The 20925-nt window shown below is 37.6% G+C and overlaps 1 long non-coding RNA gene across 2 annotated transcripts; it reads right to left on the bottom strand.

Moving 5' to 3' along the window:
* Window positions 1–16675: 16675 nt before the first annotated feature.
* On the bottom strand, window positions 16676–19939 carry LOC110884374. 2 transcript variants are annotated; one of them, XR_004878560.1, is made up of 5 exons: window positions 19619–19939; window positions 18662–18901; window positions 18063–18129; window positions 17899–17978; window positions 16676–17092 (listed from the first exon to the last, which is right to left on the bottom strand). It is a non-coding gene; the product is annotated as an uncharacterized LOC110884374 (long non-coding RNA). The 2 variants fall into 2 exon arrangements; XR_002561112.2 differs by having other exon boundaries at window positions 18662–18874.
* Window positions 19940–20925: the final 986 nt, after the last annotated feature.

Genomic DNA, 20925 nt, shown 5'->3' with positions numbered 1-20925 from the left:
GGTTTGGATATCACTCCTAACTTGAGGGTAGATTTCGTGCAAAAATCAAAGTATAGCTGAGTGAAAATCATCACCAAGTATGGGAATCACCCCTATCTTGATGAATCATTTCGATTGTGTTGTAAGAGTGTCTTCAAAGCTTCCATGTGTGTATTGTGTTAGCCTTAGAAAAGGCTTGTATATTAGAAGTCCAAAAGAATAGAGGGAAGCAAGGAAGAGAGAAGGGAATATTGTCTTAAAAAGCAAATAAATGAGAAAGCTCCTAAACTATAGACTAGGTAAAAGCATTCCTACTTTTCCTAATTCCCTATAGTTATGGCTCTGATACCAATCTGGTATCAGAGTACTCCTACTATAGACTAGGGAAAAGTATAGCAATTCTACCTAATTCCCTATAGTTATGGCTCTGATACCAATCTCTCACACCCCAACCGATGGCGGAAACATCAGGATGAGACGTACAAACTGTTCAAAGACATCATAACACTAAATGTGACAATAATTAAAATTTCATTTATTAATATTTCAAAGGTTCATACATAATGTCATAAAAAGGAAATAACAAACATAAACATGATTTATTTCTAGGTGGGTTTCTAAGCCATCCTAATCAATTCTTCAATCTTGACTTCCTCATCCTGCAGTATGCATTTAAAATAAAGTCAACAACACATGTTGGCGAGTATACAAGTTTGAATATAGCATAATAGATTTAAAATAGTTTAACATGATCAAATCCACGTGAATACTTGAGTTCATATCAACAGTTATACTCGTAACGATGAAATCTATGTGTTCAAACCAAAGTTTAACGCAATTAACATAGCCTAACCCTCGAAAGGGTGGTAACATAGAATAAAAATCCTAACAATACCCATAATATTATGGGAGGGGCGTTTCTCAACCTACAGCGCTGCCATTGTTAGGGGAGGCTTGCAAAGTTAATGAACACACAGTCATAAATGTTTAACATTAGCATAACATGAATAACATGATTCAAATAGATTCACAAAAAATGTGGATAGATAGTGCAAAAATGTTAACGTAGTGTTTTTGATATAGGAAATGCATACTACACCCAAAAGTGTAAAATAGAAAATGGGTCATGTATACTCACCTTAGGTTGCGTTGCGTATTTCTTGGAAAAGATAAAGAATCAGGGATTTTCCAAAGAGGATGTGCACAAGAGAATTACCCTATTAATTTTGAGGTTTGATTAATATTGGGAATTTATAGATTATTAAATAACAAGGCAAAGAATATTAACATTTCTAAAATATATCAATCATATGTTTCATATTTTTATATGACAATTTATTTATAACTAAGTAAATAACAATAAACACGTGATTTTTATAATAATATAACTGATTTTACCAAGGTGTTATAAATATTAGTTCTAAAATAAATAATAATTATTGATTATTATGCACTTAAAATAACAATTCATATACATATATATATATAAATATCATAGATTAAAAATAATAAATCTGATTTATAATATAATATTTCTGATTTAAATAAATAATACAATTTCTGATTATAATATAAATCTGATTAAAATATTATTTTAAATAATAATTCTGATTATATAAATAACAGAAATAATAATTCTGATTTAATAATTCCGAAAATATAAATCCTGATTTACAAGAATAATTTCTGAATTAAGAAAAGTAATAATTCTGTTTTAATAAATTAATAATTCTGATTTAATAAATTCTGAAAATAAATAAAACAGAAATAAAAATTCTGTTATAAAATTAGATTTCAGATTTTAAAAATAAATCTGTTTTAATAATAATAATAATAATAATAATACTTATATTAATAATCTGTTTAAATAATATTAATAATTGTATTACTAAATAAATCTGATTGAATAAAAGTAATAATTCAGATTTTAAATAATTTAAATAATAATTCTGAATGTTTAAAAAAAATAATTCTGATTTATCCGATTATTTATAATAAAAAAACAGAAATAATAATTCTGTTTATAGAATTTCAGAAAAAAAATATATTAATAAATCTGATTAATATATTAATAAAAATTCTGAATATATAATAATAATAATTTAATATTAATATTAATAATAATAATAATAACGAACTGTCAATATATAAAAGAGAAAACGAAGACGGAACGGAATTGATTACCGTACGGGGATGATCGGCGGTGGACGGCGGTGAATGGTGGTGGTGCGGTGGTTGCAGACGGCGGTGAATGGTGGTCGAACTCCGGCGGAGATGCGGGATTCCGGTCGACGAAGTGAACGAAAACGTATCGAGTTACGGTTTAGCTTCGGTTTGGGTTTCGGGGATCGAGAGGAAGGAACGAAATGACGAAAGGGGTGGTCGGGTTATATAATGAGTGCAGGTATCGGTTATCGGAGATGGAGAGTCGCACGTATTCCGGTAAACGACCAAAGGTCGGAGAAGAAAGGTGAACAGTCTTGGTGGTTATATGGTTTGAATTCGCGCATTTATTACATATTAAATATAATACGGGTCAATATCCATCACATGTGGACATGCAGCCCAGTTGGTAAGTGCGCGTGTTTGTGAACTGATGGACGCGGGTTCGAATCCGGTTCTAAGCGGTTTAACCCATTTTTTTGTTTATAACAGTCCAACTAACTGAGTTAGCCACTAACTTTCAGTTAGTGTCCCCCTTTGATAAAAACTGACCTGGTTAGCTGATTTAACAAGATTTAGCTAATTGGGTTAGTTTAATTAACCAAAACTAACCAAAAATCATTTTCTTTTATAATTCTTTTGTTTTATAACTTTATTTATTTAATTTAAATTATTAGTTTACTTATTTATAATATTAATAAAATAATATAAAAATCATTTTAACCCAAATTTTGATATTTTTACCAAATTAACGCGTAAATTCCCAATTTTCGTATGGTTTAGGGTAATCTCTTGGCAACGATGAATTTAAGAGCTAAGATTAAGATATAATTTCACTACTTTTACGTGTTTAACATAGTTTCAACAATGCATAGTATTCAAACACAAATATGGATATAATCATGCATTTTCATTATGATTTCAAGTCTCGAGTACAATTTTGGAATAGAATCAAATACCACAAAGGTACAACTTACAAAAATAGAAAGTACAAGCAGACTTGCCAAAAATGGAAAGATTGAAAATACGAAATGTTACAGGATTGAAGGGAGTGCCAAATCACCCTGCTTACGGGGATAGAATGCGTAAGTCTCCAAAGTGCTGAAATGGTCGAAATCGAAGTGTTGGTGGGAAACAGAAGCTTCGTATGAAGCTGTGCCTTCATACGAAGCCATGTGTGCCTTCGTACGAAGGTGAGTCTTCGTACACGTGTTGCTTCCGTTGTCCAAAATCGAGTGTGCTTCGCGTCTGTCTTTGGAAAATCGAGTGTTCATCCCTCCAACCTTAAGCTACTGATTAAACTTAGAGTCGGAGAGGTCTTTGTCTGAGTCACGGATGAGAATCGGGCTGTGATACGCGAAGTCAGTGCCTTCTTACGAAGCCATGTGTGTCTTCATACAAAGGTAGTGCCTTCGTACAAAGCTGGGCTTCGCACAGAACAATCCAGTTCACAAACATGGCTGTTTTTGGCGTTTGGAGCAGCGTTTTAGCCTGAATGGAATGTATTTCCGAGTCCTATTCAAGCTGGTTTCGGCACTACCTCGTCCTACTATGTAGTGAACGAAATACATGTCGTTTTAGTCGGGTTTTAGTGTGAAAATCAAGTTTAAAAAGGTTTTCATTTAGATCTAACACTTGGTGAGTATGAAATCAACAGATTTCTAACTTGGGAAGCCGTAGCTAAGCCCAATATACTCGGTTAAGTGTAGATCTTTGGTAAAACAAGAATATTTGATGAAAAAGATGAAGATTTTGTAAAAAGAAGAAGGGTTTTTATGAAAAATAATAAGTTAGATGAAAAAGATGAAGTCTGGGACAAAATAGAAGAGTTTTGATAAAAAAAAAAAACGAAGTGAATCTTATGGAAAATCGTAGTGGAAAACGTTGTGTAATCAGGTAAAAATGATAAATCTTACTTGAAAATGGTCGGACAACAATTCGGCATAGTTTCGGATCAAAAGGCAACAAGTGAATTGAATGGAGAAGGGCTTGGGTATTTATAGGGGAAGTCTGATCGCACAGAAACCTTGGTTCGAACCTGCTGCCTTCGTACGAGGCTGCATGGCTTCATACGAGGGCCTGTTTTCCGTGGAGAATTCTCGTTTTCACGTATAGGATGCTCGTTTAATGTGTTTTATTGCATTAGTTAGTGTAAGTACCTTAAGTATTTTAGCGTGATACTAAGTATCGTGTCGTGTTGCGTTTTGGTGTGATAAATCAAGTTGCGAGAGCGAGCGTTTGAGCATTTTAAGCGAACAACAATCACACATAACATACTAAACAAGTAAACACACAATTAACACAAATAATATAAATAAATCCGCGTTTCGAGTTTGCGTTAAGTTTGGGTTGCGATAAGCGAGTGCGAGGGTGAGAGTGGTCACCGAACAAACAAACACACTCGGCAAGTAAAGTAGTATTATTCCCAGTAATTCGTGTTGCGTTAGCGTTGAGCATTTGCGAATATAAAGCGTTTAAGCGTGCAGTGGTGCGGTGTGATGAAAATGTATTTAGTATAACATAACCCTTTGTTTGTATCGAATCTCGGAGTACAAAATGGTTATAAATCGAGCCAAGTAGCAAATGGATATCAATCCGAAAAGTCGGGTTGTTACAGTCACACCTACTTTAGGGAATTTCGTCCCGAAATTAAGTAGTGGACGTAACAAAGTGGTGCGGATATTTAGCTTTCATATCACTTTCGAGTTACCAAGTGAACTCGGCGCCGCGTTTGCCTTCCCAGCAAACCTTCACTATGGGAATGCCACTACGTCGAAGTTTCTTGGTCTCTCGATCCATGATTTCTACTGCCTTTTCCACGAAGTGCAAAGTCTCGTTTATTTGCAAATCTTCGAGAGGTACATGAAGATTCTCTTCCGCTAGACACTTCTTGAGGTTTGAGACGTGGAAAGTCAGATGTACGTTGCTGAGTTCCACAGGTAATTCGCGTCGGTAGGCCACTTTACCAATTCTTTCCAGAATCTTAAAGGGACCCACGTATCGTGGCGCTAGTTTCCCTTTTTTGCCGAATCGGATCACCCCTTTCCAAGTTGAACCTTTAAGAGGACGTGATCACCAACTTCAAATTCTAGGGGCTTGCGTCATTTATTGACGTAGCTCTTTTGACGACTCCGAGATTTCAGGAGATTGTCTCTTATCTGGAGAATCTTGACAGTCGTTTCTTGTAGTAACTTGAGACCGGTGATTTGTGCGTCTCCGATCTCGTGCCAAACAATAGGCGATCGACATTTTATACCGTACAGTGCCTCAAAAGGTGCCATTTGAATTCTAGTGTGATAACTGTTATTGTACGAGAATTCTACTAAAGGTAAATGTGAATCCCAATTACCACCAAAATCTATAACGCACGAACGAAGCACGTCTTTGAGGGTGCGGATCGTGCGCTCAGTCTGACCGTCGGTCTGGTGATGGAATGCGGTATTGAGATTGAGAGTCATACCGAGAGCGGCTTGGAATGTCTCCCAGAGATTTGAGGTAAAACGACCATTGCGGTCAGAGAAGATATCACGAGGCGTCCCGTGTCGACTAATGACTTCTTCGGTATAGATTCGTGCTAATCGTTCAACCTTAAATTCTTCTCGTATCGAAATGAAATGAGCAGATTTCGTAAGACGATCAATGATAACCCAAATGTTGTCGTGACCAGAAGGCGTACGAGGGACTTTGGTGATAAAATCCGTGGTGATACTTTCCCATTTCCACATCGGGATTTCGGGTTGTTCGAGTAAACCAGAGGGTCATTGATGTTTGGCCTTAACTTTCGAGCAAGTTAGGCATTTCGAAACATATAGAGCGATATCCTTTTTCATGCCCAGCCACCAATACCTGGCACGGAGGTCCTGGTACTTCTTGTCGGCACCGGGGTGAATGGAATATCCGGATTTATGAGCTTCAGTCATCAACATCTCCATGAGGTTATTGCGACTAGGAATCCAAATGCGGTCGAGATAATGAAAGATACCGTTCGATTTACTTACTAACTGAGTTTCGGTACCACGTATCCTTTCCTCATTCAGCAAATTCTCAAGGAAACAAACGTGTTACGCATCGCGAATGAGAGCTTCGAGGTTATTCTGGGCTTGAACATTACGGATACTAAGCACATAGCTTCGTCGACTGAGGGCATCGGCCACGATGTTTGCCTTGCCTGGGTGGTAGCGTATCTCACAATCATAGACGTTGAGAAGTTCAACCCATCTGCGTTGACGCATGTTCAGTTCTCTCTGGTTCAAGATATGTTGTGGGCTCTTATGGTTGGTGAAGACTGTACACTATGTACCATAAAGATAGTGTCGCCATTTCTTTAACGCAAAAACAACTGCACCAAGCTCGAGATCGTGGGTGGTGTAGTTCTTCTCGTGGACCTTGAGTTGTCGAGATGCATACGCGATAACCTTGTCTCGTTGCATAAGAACACAACCAAGACCTTGGTTAGAGGCATCACAATAAACAACGAAATCGTCGTTTTCGTCGGGAAGTGTGAGTGATGTGTGTAAAATGCAACATATAAATTACGTGAAATGAGGCATAAAATTAACTCTTTTTAGTACTAATGTTGGAAAAAAGTGTGTTTTTGTCTTCCTTTTGTATTTTTAGGACTAAATGAGCGTAAATGAACAAAAGAAGCAAAAATGCAGCCAAATCTAAACATAAATACAAGAAAAGGAATAAACGTGGCGTGCCCGACCCATCGACAGCATCTTCCCAAGAAAAAACAAAGATCAGAAGGTTGACCACGACCCCATGCCCAGCGGACACGGGGGCGTGTTCAGGTGTCTGCAGAAAGGACAAACACATAGAAGCTTTTATTTCCCGACATGGGGGCGTGCCCAGCTCAACACGGCTATGGTCAACGCTAAGATTCGTAGAATCCAAGCAAATCTTGATAGTACAGATACGCTTCTGCACACGGGGCCGTGCCCAGCGGACACGGGGGCGTGTGGAGCTAATGCAGACAAATTGCAATTAATGAAGAAAGAGAAAGTGGATGGACAGGGGGCCGCGCCCAATGGACACGGGGCCGTGTCCGGGCTTCTGTGCAGGCTATAAATAGGGGTGCTTGGTTCACTTCAAAGGCATCCCTTGGCAAAACCACCTCGTTCCCACTTCACCCACACTCCACCACCATCACAACCCACATCCACCACCATCATCCATCATCTATCATAGAGTGTGTGTGGTAGTCTCGGGATCCAAGATTGATAGTAAGAGTTCTTGACAATCAAAGGCCATGTTTGCCTAAGTCTCTTACATCACTTAGTGAAGACAAACATTTAGTGTAATACTTTTGTTTTTTAATCTTTTCGCACTTTTTATTTGGTTTTGTAGTAATGACTTTAATAACTAGTTTCTTATGTTGAAGGTGAAACTTCCTTATCATTTGTCTGTGGTGTCTTGGCGTTATTTTACTGTCTATATAAAAAAAGATTTACACCATTCATATCTCTACGGTCTATATAGAGATATGTTGGCTACCTGGTCGGGGGTTAAGGGAATGGTTTGGTAAGGTTCTTGCCTTGTTCAGTGTATAGATCCTGCAAGGACCTGGGTCATGCTTACTAGGACCTCCTTCAATACCCACTGGTTTTGGATGGCGGGGGTGCGAATGGCTTGATCCCCTCATATGTAAACTACTATTAATACATTAACCCGGCTACTTGGGATTGTATCCCTGCTGACTCAAACCACTTAGCCGAGGGTAACGTCACCTTTAAAAGAGGGGCCTACCACATTACGCATTAATAAATTAATTAATTATCTTTCAATAATCCAACCCTTTAGGATTGTATTCTTGCTGACTCAAACTACTGGGTTAAGGGTAACGTCACCTTCAAAAGAGGGGCCTACTACTATAACTAAGATAATATCTTAAAAAGTGCTGAAGTGCGGAAATCATCAAAGGTTACACTAAAGGCGAGTCGGATCCAAGTGATTCATCTTGTCTATCTGTTTTTATTTTTATTTTATTTTTCAGCATTTTTAGTTTTTATTTTCATATTTAAAACCTTTTCTAAACTTTTGATTTGATTAGACGTTGAGGATAAACCGGTACTAAAAGCTCTTGTGTCCTTGGATGACCTCGGTATCTTACCAACGCTATACTACGCTCACGATGGGTGCACTTGCCCATATGTGTGTTTAGTGTTAGTAAAATATCGTGTTTTATGAATTTAAAACTTGACTAAGTGTTAAAAAGGGCTTAAAATATAACTAAAATTATATAACACACAATACGCATCAGCGAGTACAGGAACGTTGCAAAGCATACGCTTGAGAGTTTGAAAGGCTTCCTCCTGTTCGGAACCCCAAATAAAAGGTTTGTCCTTATGAGTTAAGGCGGTGAGAGGCACGACGATTTTTGAAAAGTCAGCGTTGAATCGACGGTAATAACCCGCCAATCCGAGAAAAGAACGGATATCGGAGGGAGTCTTCGGCGTAATCCAACTCTTAACAGCTTCTATCTTTGCGGGATCAACGTGAATTCCTTGACTGTTGACAATGTGACCAAGGAATTGAACTTCCCCGAGCCAAAATTCACACTTAGAGAACTTGGCGTAGAGGCGATTTCCTTGAAGAAGTTCAAGAACTAAACGAAGTTGTCGCGCGTGTTTAACTCTTGACTTTGAGTAGATAAGAATATCATCGATAAACACAATAGTGAAACGATCCAAAAAGGGTTTGCACACACGGTTCATCAAGTCCATGAAGACCGCTAGTGCGTTTATGAAACCAAAATGCATGACCATGAACTCATAATGGCCATAAAGAGAACGAAAAGCGGTTTTTGGAATGTCTTGCTCTTGTATACGCAACTGATGATAACCTGAACGTAAATCAATCTTCGAGAAACACGTAGAGCCTTGGAGTTGATCAAACAAATTTACAATTCGAGGTAGCGGGTAGCGGTTCTTGATAGTACGCTTGTTAAGTTCCCGATAATCGATGCACATTCGGAATGATCCATCCTTCTTTTTCTTGAAAAGAACGGGTGCGCCCGATAGTGATGTGCTCGGGCGTATAAAGCCTTTATCAAGTAACTCCTAGAGTTGGCTAGACAGTTCACGCATTTCGGAGGGTGCAACGCGATAGGGAGCTTTTGCAACGGGTGTAGCACCTGGGATTATGTCAATACAAAAATTGATATCATGAGTAGGGGTAGACCAGGTAAATCCTCGAGTAAAATATTAGGAAAATCACGAACAACAGGAACGTCTTTCATCATTTTCTTTTCTTCCTCCGGTACTACAATATGGGCTATGAAAGCGGTGTACTCCTTGCATAAGTACTTACTCGCTTGGATACACGACATAAGCTTCAATTCTTTCGAGGATACTTTGCCATAAACACATAATTGATCACCGTTTGAAAGAGATAAACAAATCATCTTTTCGAAACAAACAACTTCGGCACGATTCTCACGAAGAAAATCCATGCCTACTATGACGTCAAAACTAACAAGTTGCATGGGGATGAGATCGATCGGGAAAACGTGATTGATGAGTTCGAGGGTACAATCATGGAGGATAGATCTAACGGTCGCGGTTCTTCCGGTGGCAACTTCTACGTCAAATGTCGTTGGGAGGTTAGCGCATTTACGTTTTAGGAGCTTTTCGAATTCAGACAATACACAATAGTTATCGGCTCCAGTATCAAATAAGCATGAAGCATAAATACCATTGACAAGGAATGTACCATTGACAGCATTGTTGTCATTCTGAGCCTGGCGGACATTGATGTTGAAGGTTCTTCCGTGGGCTGCTTATGGTTGTTGATGCTGTTGTTGCTATGGTAGCGGTTGCTGTTACGGCTCTTGTTTCACCACACGCTGTGGGCAAACATTTGCAAAGTGGTTTGGATCACCGCACGTGTAGCAAGCATGTGCATTAGCAACTTGTGCTGGAGGTGTTGGGTTAACCTGAGGAGTAGTGAGTTGAGCTGGCGGTGCTACGAGAGCTTGAGGAGCTTGCTGACGGGGGCCTGAGCGGCAGTGAGCTGTGTAGTGCCCATAGAGATTGCAATTAACACAAAAACGACAGTTTGTTCCCACTGGATGATAGGTGCAAGTAGGCACAGTGGGTAAGTACCAGTATACGCACGCTTAGCAGGCGGTGCATTGGGAGTAACAACTTGACGATTCTGGGTGTTGAGCGGTGATGTGACTACCGCGTTGTTCTTGCTGGAGTTTCGGTGCTTGCGACCTTGGAGACTGGACTTTGAAGCTTGAGATGCTGCAGTGTCGGTGCTGGGAGCTGTGGTAGCTTGGTTGAGACTCTTGGTCGAGGTTTTGAACACACCAGCCAAGACTCGCTTGTCGTTGATCTCGGCTGTAAGCTGATAAGTTTCCTCGATAGTAGCGGGTTTTGCTGCTCGGACAAAGTCAGCGACACAATCAGGAAAAGCGCGAATATACTTCTTGATAGCTTTCTCAGGGGTGTCCACTTGACTTGGACAGATGATGCTCAATTGTTTGAATCGGGCGGTGAGACAAGAGTTATCACCTCCATATTGTATGGTGTTCCAGAATTCATTTTCCAGCTTCTTCTGGACTTCGTGAAGAGGACAGAATTCCTTCATCATGATCTCTTTCAGCTCCTCCCATGCGAGACTATAGGCTGCATCATTACCGCGACTGTTGCGCTCGGCGGTCCACCAATCAAGTGCCCTTGATTGAAAGACTCCAGTGGCGTTCACAATGCGGAGATTCTCAGGACATCCGCTTTGACAAAAGGTAACTTCGATTACATCAAACCATTGAAACATCACATGGGGTCCATATTCACCATAAAGTTCATTGGACCACAGGCTTTGAACTGCTTGAAACTGAACAGAGATTTAGGCGTGTCATTCTTGGAATCAACAGAAGAAGTACTGCTGACAACATTGATTTCACTGACAATCTGAGGGATCACCTTGGCCATTTCCTTGGCCACGAGAAAGGCGATGTGTTTGTCAGCATTGTTTCGCTGGACAGTACGACGAGTGTGTAATCCAAATGACGGCATCTGTGATTTGAGTAGTTGGGTTTCGTTTGAAAAGCCTTGCGTTTCACACATCATATTTATTATTATTATTTTTCACATAAAGCATACAATCACATAATCACGTAGGCACATAAGCACATAGGCACGAAATCACGTATTTGCACGTATACACATAAGCACGTATTAGCACAATATTCACATAAACACATATTTTGCATGTATTCACCTTCTATACCAAAACATCCCTTCTTCGATTTATGTGTAGTGCGTTGAGTGATGTGTAGATGAGCGTACATCAGCAAGTACTATAGCGTATGGGAGTATAACTGCATAAGAGAGTTGCGTGTTTTAGTCGTTTCGCGATTAGTTAACGTTTTAGATTACGGGGGTTGTGCGAGTTGTGCGCGTTTTGCATAGCGGAGAGCGATGAATCGAACCCATAAAGCGTAGAGTTTAACTCTCACAATCTAAAACACATAATCATAATAAAATTGATGACGCGTAAAATCGGCAATTGCAGGCTAGAAAGAAAAAATATAGTGCCTTGGGTGTTAGACATCGACTACCCAAAGTGGTTTAACTATTCCCAACGAGTTCGAGTACACGCTTTGGCCTAATAGACTGTGCTCTCACTGTAATATGGCAAACGACACTTATCCTTCCAGTTACTACGTGACTCGAGCCATTGGATCAGTCGAGACATTGGTGAGATCTTTGAAAATCAATCTAGAGAGTGGAACAAGTCATTAAGATGCGGGCTTCACCCCTAACTTAACAATTTCATTCCTAAGTGTGTTGAAAATAACCACGAGACAGAGAGGTGGAGATTTCCGTTGAGGTATGGATATCACTCCTAACTCAACGAAAGAATCTTGTGCGAGATAAAATACGCGGGGTGAGTGATCTTATCGAGAGTTCTTGGTTTTCACACCTAATCTCGACACAATCACTCGTTTGTGTTATACGAGTATTCAAACGTGTACATTGTGTTAGCCTTAGGAAAGGCAAAGTTGAGTTTTCAACCTTAGGAAAGGTTGCCTTCGTATAAAGCTAGAGTATGTAGGTTCGTACGAAGGTGCAGAGATGAGAGTTCGCACAAGAGCATAGCATGTAGGTCCGTACGAAGCCCCACGTGGGTTCGTACGAAGGCGGTCTGTTGGTACATAGACTATAGACTAGGTCTGTTTTCTACGAATCTACCTAATTCCCTATAGTTATGGCTCTGATACAAATCTGTCACACCCCAACCGATGGTGGAATCATCGGGGCGTGACACTAGGCGAACCAGATTGCTCATGAGAATCCATAACAACTATTTAGTGACAATATTTAACAAGTTCATTATCCCATACTAATAAACAAATATCTCAACAAACAGTCATCACAGAGTTCAAATCTCTTAAACAAAATCCAATCCAACAACCTAGATTTTTATTGCGGGTTTCTAGACTTCCTATTCATTTGTAGCAAATAGACCATCAACCTGTCACATACGTTAAATAAAGTCAATACAATAATGTAAATGTGAGTACACAAGTTTAGCATAGATACAGTATAAAAAGCGTTTACGCATAACCAACATGTAACACGTAATGTGTGTATCAAGTAAGCTATCAACAATGATACAAGCTAACCACATGACTGCAAGTAGAGTATGCGCGACACATGTTCACCACTGCGAACACGTGAAGTAAAGTATGTGATCCTTAGCACCCGCTAAATAAACAGGTGCTAAGTCCAAACCATAGTACTATCGTTGCTAAGGGCGGTCTAACAAGTCATCACTATGTGACATAGCAACAAGTATTCAACTAATCACGTATAACATGCGAGTGCGGTCAGCGTTTACAAAGCGTTTAAATGTGGTGTGTTTTGATAGAGAACCTATGTGACACCCAAAAGTGCGTTATGCAAAAAGGGGTTCGAGTATACTCATGGTGCGTTCGTAACTGCTAGACACGCGTAGGAATGGATTGAAGGGAGCGTCAAATCAACCTACGTACGGGACAGAATGCGTAAGCTGAAACGGTCGAAATCGAAGTGTCGGGTGGGAAACAGAAGCTTCGTAAGAAGCTGTGCCTTCGTACGAAGGCATGCCTTCGTACGAAGGTGGGTCTTCGTACACTTGTTGCTTCCGTTGTCCAAAATCGAGTGTGCTTCGCGTATGTCTTTGGAAAATCGACTGTTCACCCCTCCAACCTTAAGCTATTGATTAAACTTAGAGTCGGAGAGGTCTTTGTTTGAGTCACAGATGAGAATCGGGCTGTGATGCGCGAAGTCAATGCCTTCGTACGAAGGCAATGCCTTTATATGAAGGCAGTGCCTTCGTACGAAGCTGGGCTTCGTACAGAACAGTCCAGTTCACAAACGTGGCTGTTCTTGGCGTTCAGAGCAGCGTTTTAGCCTGAATCAGATGTATTTCTGAGTCCTATTCAAGCCGGTTTCGGCACTACCTCGTCCCACCATGCAGTGAACGAAATACATGTCGTTTTAGGTCCGTTTTAGTGTGAAAATCAAGTTAAAAAGGTTTTCATTTAGATCTAACACTTGGTGAGTATGAAATCAGTAGATTTCTAACTTGGGAAGCCGTAGCTAAGCTCAATATACTCGGCTAAGTGTAGATGTTTGGTAAAACAAGAAGATTTGATGAAAAAGATGAATATTTGTAAAAAGAAGAAGGATTTTCATGAAAAATAAGAAGTTCGATGAAAACGATGAAGTTTGGGAGAAAATAGAAGAGTTTTGATAAAAAAGAAGTGAATCTTGTGGAAAATCATAGTGAAAAACGTAGTGTAATCACGTAAAATGATAAATCTTACTTGAAAACGGTCGAACAGCAATTCGGCAGAGTTTCGGATCAAAAGGCAGCAAGTGAATGGAATGGAGAAGGGCTTGGGTATTTATAGGGGAAGTCCGATCGCACAGAAGCCTTGGTTCGAACCTGTTGCCTTTGTACGAAGGCAGTACCTTCGTACGAGGCTGCCTGGCTTCGTACGAGGAGCCTGTTTTGTGTGGAGAATTCTCGTTTTCGCATATAGGATGCTCGTTTAATGTGTTTAGTTGCGTTAGTTAGTGTAAGTACCTTAAGTATTTTAGCGTGATACTAAGTATCGTGTCATGTTGCATTTTGGTGTGATAAATCGAGTTGCGAGAGCGAGCGTTTGTGCATTTTAAGCGAACAACAATCACACATAACATACTAACAAGTAAACACACAATTAGCACAAATAATATAAATAAATCCGTGTTTCGAGTTTGCGTTAAGTTTGCGTTGCGATAAGCGAGTGCAAGGGTAAGAGTGGTTACCGAAAAAACAAACACACTCGACAAGTAAAGTAGTATAATTCCCAGTAATTCGTGTTGCGTTTGCGTTGAACGTTTGCTATTATAAAGCGTTTAAGCGTGCAGTGGTGCGGTGTGATGAAAATGTATTTAGTATAACATAACCCTTTGTTTGTATCGAATCTCGGAGTACAAAACGGTTACAAATCGAAACAAGTAGCAAACGGATAACAATCTGAAAAGTCGGGTTGTTACAGTCACACCTACTTTAGGGAATTTCCTCCCGAAATTAAGTAGTGGACGTAACAAAGAGGTGTTGATATTTAGCTTTCATATCACTTTCGAGTTCCCAAGTGTCACTCTATAAATCTTTAGGTGATGGTGGGGTTGGGTGTTTAGGTTTTGGGTAGTAGTATAGTGGGTTTAGGTTTTAGGTTATTGGACATTTGTCACTTTATAAATCCTTCTTACATTTCTTACAATAAGGTGCCTTTATAGAATAACTTAACAATTTTTTAATATATAGTAATCTTCGATTCCAAGTATTATGCTTTTGTAGAAATCGTTCATCATTAAGGTACTTGTCCAGTGCTGCTTCAAACTTTCCTTCCACTTCGAAAACTGAATCTTTCAGTTTTATCATTTTGATTACGTATCCATTCTTGAAAGGTGTAGATAAAATATCATCATAAAAATGTAATTATATATATGACTTATATATGATATAGTAATCATGTGATGCCAAATATGACATAAAATGGTGGGTGATCTTCATATTGTGATGCGTAATTACATATTTTTGTGTGTGTGATATTTGTATCTTAGTGCATGATATGACACTAAATGATTGCCTTTAAATGATGTGGTGGCCTATATATGATGCTATTTTAGAGAGTGAATGAGCGGATGCCTTTTTTGGTGTGGGATATTCATATTGATATATCATATCTTTTTCTATAAATCAAACACTCATAATATAAAACGTTTAATGATGTTTAAGAGACTTAATGCTAAAATGTACTTATAAAAGCTAAGCATCTCAATTGATTGTCAATACATTTTTCTACTAACTAAAAGGAGAAGATCTCTATGACACTAGTGAGGATGGCCAAGGTTATTAGCACACATTTGATCTTCATGTGTATAGTGTTCCTCACATTGCTAGTTTCACATGAATGTAAGTCAATTCTATTATTTCAATTGATTTGATGCCCTAATTATCGATGAATAGTATAACGACAACATATTTTATGTGTAAAGGTAGTAGAAGTGGAATCAAGGCGACGAAATTACAACGTCCAAGCAGAGTTTGTTGGATACATAAAAGTGGTCAAAAGATACAATATTGTTGTTGTCGAAATGGCACACAATGTTTTGATACCAAATTAGAATGTCAAATAGGTTGTGGAGTGCCTTGTAGTTGAAAGAATTCAAAAAACAAATTCAATAATACAAAAATAATTTACGATCACTCCCCACATACCATACTCTAAAATCATATTTAAGAGAATCAAAAGGAATTGATGTGCACAGATACATAGATATAGAGACAAAAGGATCCATAATTCGTACTCTGAAAAGTTAACATACAAGCAAAGATATATTCACTTGTTCACATGATTAAGCAAAGTGAGTGTGTGGTCGTGTCGTTGTTCCTAAGCTTTTACATGTACACCGCTATAACATTTGCCAGCTACTAACACTTTTTTTTAGTTTTCTCTTTTTACTTTTAATTGGGTTTTTACAATATTCCATTGGTGATTCGTTAGTAATTACACACGGACAACCCATTATTAGTATATCTTCGGCGACACTCATTTGTATAGACCAGCAGCTGGCTCAACCATTTTTATGGCCTAAAACGAAGTAAAAGATTGTGGCTTCCCCCCCCCCCCCCCCCCAAAAAAAAAAATGAAAACAATTTGAGAAAAACCCTCAGTTTCTCGTTTTTGTTTCTTTTGCCTTTTAGAATAGCCAGATTCATGTTTACGATATATATTAGACACTAGGTTATCACCCGGGATTGCTTCCCGAGCTCGAGAAAATTATTTACATTAATTATGAATTACTTACATATAAACAAAATAATACAAACAAATTGATTGTATGTGTATAAATCAAATAAATTCAAAACAAAGTGACATAATTTATTCAAAAGTATGTTGATTAATATAGGGAAAGCCGAAAGCTTAACCCAAACACCAAAGTATTGGCAGATATCTTTTTTTTAGCGACAAACAAAATCTTTATTAATATAGGGAAAGCCGAAAGCTTAACCCAAACACCAAAGTATTTACATCATACATATTACATTCCACTAAACGTATCATTACACTTTTAGCGTTTTCCATTCCTCCTAACCAAGTGCATTCATTCTTGCTCAATTTTTAATCCATAGGAATGCAAGAACTTTGACCTCTTTGACTATTTTCTGCTAGGATGCCTACTTTTCGCTAAAAAATAATGCTAGAATCCTAATCTTATTTAATAAAACAAACTATTTTGAGGGCTAAATCAAACTAAAGTCCCCACTATAGATCTATGATAAATAACATTTATCAACCAACTATTACACGTACCTAAACCAGTGTTACATGTACCTGAAGGTAGATTAAGTCATTAGAAATTGGTTCACCTCCTAGACTGTTCTGACTTGTTTCCTGCATCTTTGGAAGAGAAATTCAAAACTAAAAGTCAAAAGCAATATAAAGGGACCTCAAACACAAAATTTAACAGATAATCAAGTTATAGGGAAGTAGGGAACCAAATTGCTTTCAACAATAAGAGTCTATTAATCAATAAAACATTATTGAAAGAAGATCTGCTAATTAATACATATGTTTTTTTCTCAAGATATTAGCATACTCTAAAAATAATAATAATAATAATAATAATAATAATAATAATTCACACATTAGTTAACACATGGCCATAAGTTTTAGTGTCTTCTCTTTTCTTTCATTATAGTTATTATTTATATCTTCTAGATCAAAAATCTTATATACATCAATTTTTCTTTTTAATTTGGCATGCTGGTCCAGTGGCCTGTTATCACTTAAACACAACCTGAACCGACCGATTTCCAAATTAACGGGACAAAATTGAATCAATGTGTACATAACTACAATACTACATAAGTAAGAAGTATAAATTTATTTATTCCAAACTAAATAATTTCGATTATTTGTTAAATATATAATTCATAAGCACATGGTTCGTCCAATATTCATGGGAAACTATTTATAAAATCTGTGATAAAAAAAGCTAATTTAATTTTTTTTAATGGCAACGCTTACATACTCCTTCAAAATTACACCAAATAAATCAAAATCTACTATTTGCTTGGGATTGAACCCAAGACCTCTCATTAAGAGGCAAGAGCCTCTACCAAGTGAGCTAGCCCCACATTGGCACTAATTCAATTTTATTAAAAACCCAATTTGCTAACACAAATATTATGATCGCGACATACCTTTTCACATAGGTCATTGGTTTTGTTATGAATAAGAAACCATCAGGCTGAATGAATTGCAAAAAATAGACACCATAGAGCTGTGAATATTAAAATGGAAAAGAAATCACACGTTTGACCCGTTAACAATATAACATAACCCAACTTGAACCATTTGTGCATACCTGAGGATAAGGTACTATTCTATATACAAACAAAACGAAAGGGCTTGGTTCAACAATTTTAGTAGTCCTGCATATATAATCATATAAAAGAGGTTAAATAATTAATTAGAAATAATTATGGATGTATATGTAAAAAAAAACTATTACTTCAAAATGGCCCTGAGAACTATCCTAGCTGCGCCGCGCCTCTGCGCCTAGGCGCGCGCCTAGTGCATTTTTGACAAAATAGTATCAACCAATTACTTTTGACAACGGAATATAACATCGTATAAGTTCCATGTAAACATCTTGTAAATGTTGGAAAAAAAAAACATTACACAACAATGAATTAAGTAGCAGCCCAAAGAAACAAACAAAGTTATGCAAAAAAGGAGATAACCATAGTTAACAAATTACTTGTCTTGCGCTGAGAACTTGAATATCTGTGTATTCATTGTATATCAAGAAAATCAAAACACGTAAATAAACACACACATATATATAGTATAATGTCTACTTCTTCTTGCTCCAATAGATGCTGAATATTGACAATTAAAGATAACAACATATGAATTAAAAAAAAAATAAGAATGGAAGTAGTAAATAAAAATGAAGCTTACCATAGTGAGCCATGTGAAGGCCAGCTTAATCGGTTGTTTTAATCACTTTTAAATATTTGTTTACAACTTCTCTTTGCTTCATAACAGGGAAGTGCTAAAAGAATTATTCTCCTTTCTTTGAGATTTTCATAACCATTATCAGGTATCTTTAGTATGCCATTTCCAGCTCTCAAATTATTATAGTCAATTGGCCAACAATAGTTATCTGATTCACTGCAAACCAGAACAAAGAGAAAAAATCTACTAATAATTAGATTAAACCAAATTGTTAGTTTGGTGTCATTCCCAAAAGCCGTCCGTAGTTAACAATTTGATCCAAAATTTTCATTAAAACCGAAACCAAACTAAACCATAAGCACAGAACAAAAACTGTGTGCATATGCTTCTTTTGGAAGAGAAAGTTAATTAGTGTCATCTAGCTCATAAACCTCGTCTAATTGTGTATAGCAAGCAAAACCATCTTACAAAAACACTATCATTAAAAAGTTTTATGCAGCCATGTTATAAAGCTAAACAAAATGAATATATCCTAAAAAGAAACGTGAGAGCGTGTAGATCAAATTATGTGATTTTCAAAAAAAAAAAAAAAAGAAGAAGAACAAATGTTTCGGAATAGTTTTGTGGCTTCAAAATGAAATCATTTCAATATTCCTTATGTCACTTCAACCAGAGGGCATCTTTCTTTGGGAAAACAAAAAATCCCAACTTTTGATCACATTTTAACTGTAGTCATGAAAACCTACACCCTTTCAACTTTTTCATCACCGTTGCACAAGAAAGCTTTAATGAACAAAATATTCAAATAACAAATAACAAACAACAAATATCTATCTAATCAAACCCATCTTCAACAAACAAACAACAAAAATATCTTTAAAGAAACCTAATAGTTCTTACATTCCATATGTCAATAATAATAATAATAATCATACATTCATGAATGCAATAATAACATACCTCTTAAAGGAATGGCCGTAATTAAAGAATCTGAGATAAGGGTTTTGAAATAGCACAAGCGATTCTGAGAGAATGAGATGCAGGTACAAGAAGAAGAAGCGTATGATACTTTAGGGTTTCAGGAAAGCGTATGGTAGAAGCTTCAAGCCAAAGAAAGAGGGAGGCTAGGGTTTCAATCTGAATCAATTTGATCTTCTTTCGTTATTCTTCGCATCAATCGCCGGACCGAATTCGTATTATTGATGATGATTCAAAGAAGAATTTTTGCAATTGATAATGGGGATGAAAGAAGGATGGATTGGAAACATGTGACTTGTAGGGTTTCTTGTGATAATAGATAATTATATAAGGTCCGAATACATGGGTTCGGGTTGCTCAAAACAGGGTCCGCGTGGAAGGAAAAGACCCAGCTCGTTTTCCCGCCAAAATGCATTCCAAGAAGCCCTAATATCATGCCACATCAGCCCAAATTTTCTTATTTATTATATATAATAGAATAATAGATAATAGATTATAAATCTATCAGCAATTCACAGAACTCGCTAACAAACAGAAAATTAGGCAACTAGAAAATTAGGGCTAATATCACAAACTTCAATTAGGCAACTAGGAAATTAGGGCTAATATCACAAACTTCAATTAGGCAACCGATTTTAACTAGAAAATTAGGCAACTAGGAAATTAGGGCTTTACCTTCAACAGTGATTCAGCGAAGATGCAACCACTGAGTGATTCAGCGAAGATGCAGCCACTGAGCAAAGATGCAGTCTTGATTTTGTAAGAAGATGAATCTGTACAGTTTTGTAAATTAAGCAGCAATTTAAGAACTTAAGAAGATGAATCAGTTTATCGGTGACTGAGTCGAGCGACAAGGAAGGATGCAGCGAGTAGTGACCGACATGATGCAGCGGCGACATATAAAGAAGATAAAAATTACCGTTGAAGTCTTGATTCTTGAAAACTTGAAGAAGATGATGAGGAGCGGCTGTTTCGCTTCCCGGTGCCATAACCCACTGCGATAATGCCACTGCCATAAGTGATAAGCTGCCCTAACCTATACGACTAGAGTTTTGAAAAAATACATATAATATAATTTTTTTAAATGGAGGCCTTATAGTTGATGTGGCCCAAGCCCCATTTGGCTTACCCTTGGGCCGGCCCTGTAGACTAGGCATCCATGGGTGCTTTTTTATTACTAGACCTGGTATCAATTTGGTTAAAACAATAAATGATATGATATCTTAAGAGTTGAATACATGGTTGGTCTCTGATTGCAAAGTTGGTTCAAGACTTCAATAATTACAGAG

This window comes from Helianthus annuus, chromosome 14, assembly GCF_002127325.2.
Source record: "Helianthus annuus cultivar XRQ/B chromosome 14, HanXRQr2.0-SUNRISE, whole genome shotgun sequence".
NCBI lineage: Eukaryota > Viridiplantae > Streptophyta > Magnoliopsida > Asterales > Asteraceae > Helianthus > Helianthus annuus.
The sequence above is the reverse complement of the archived record's forward strand: the minus strand, read 5'-3'. Positions and strand labels throughout refer to the sequence as shown.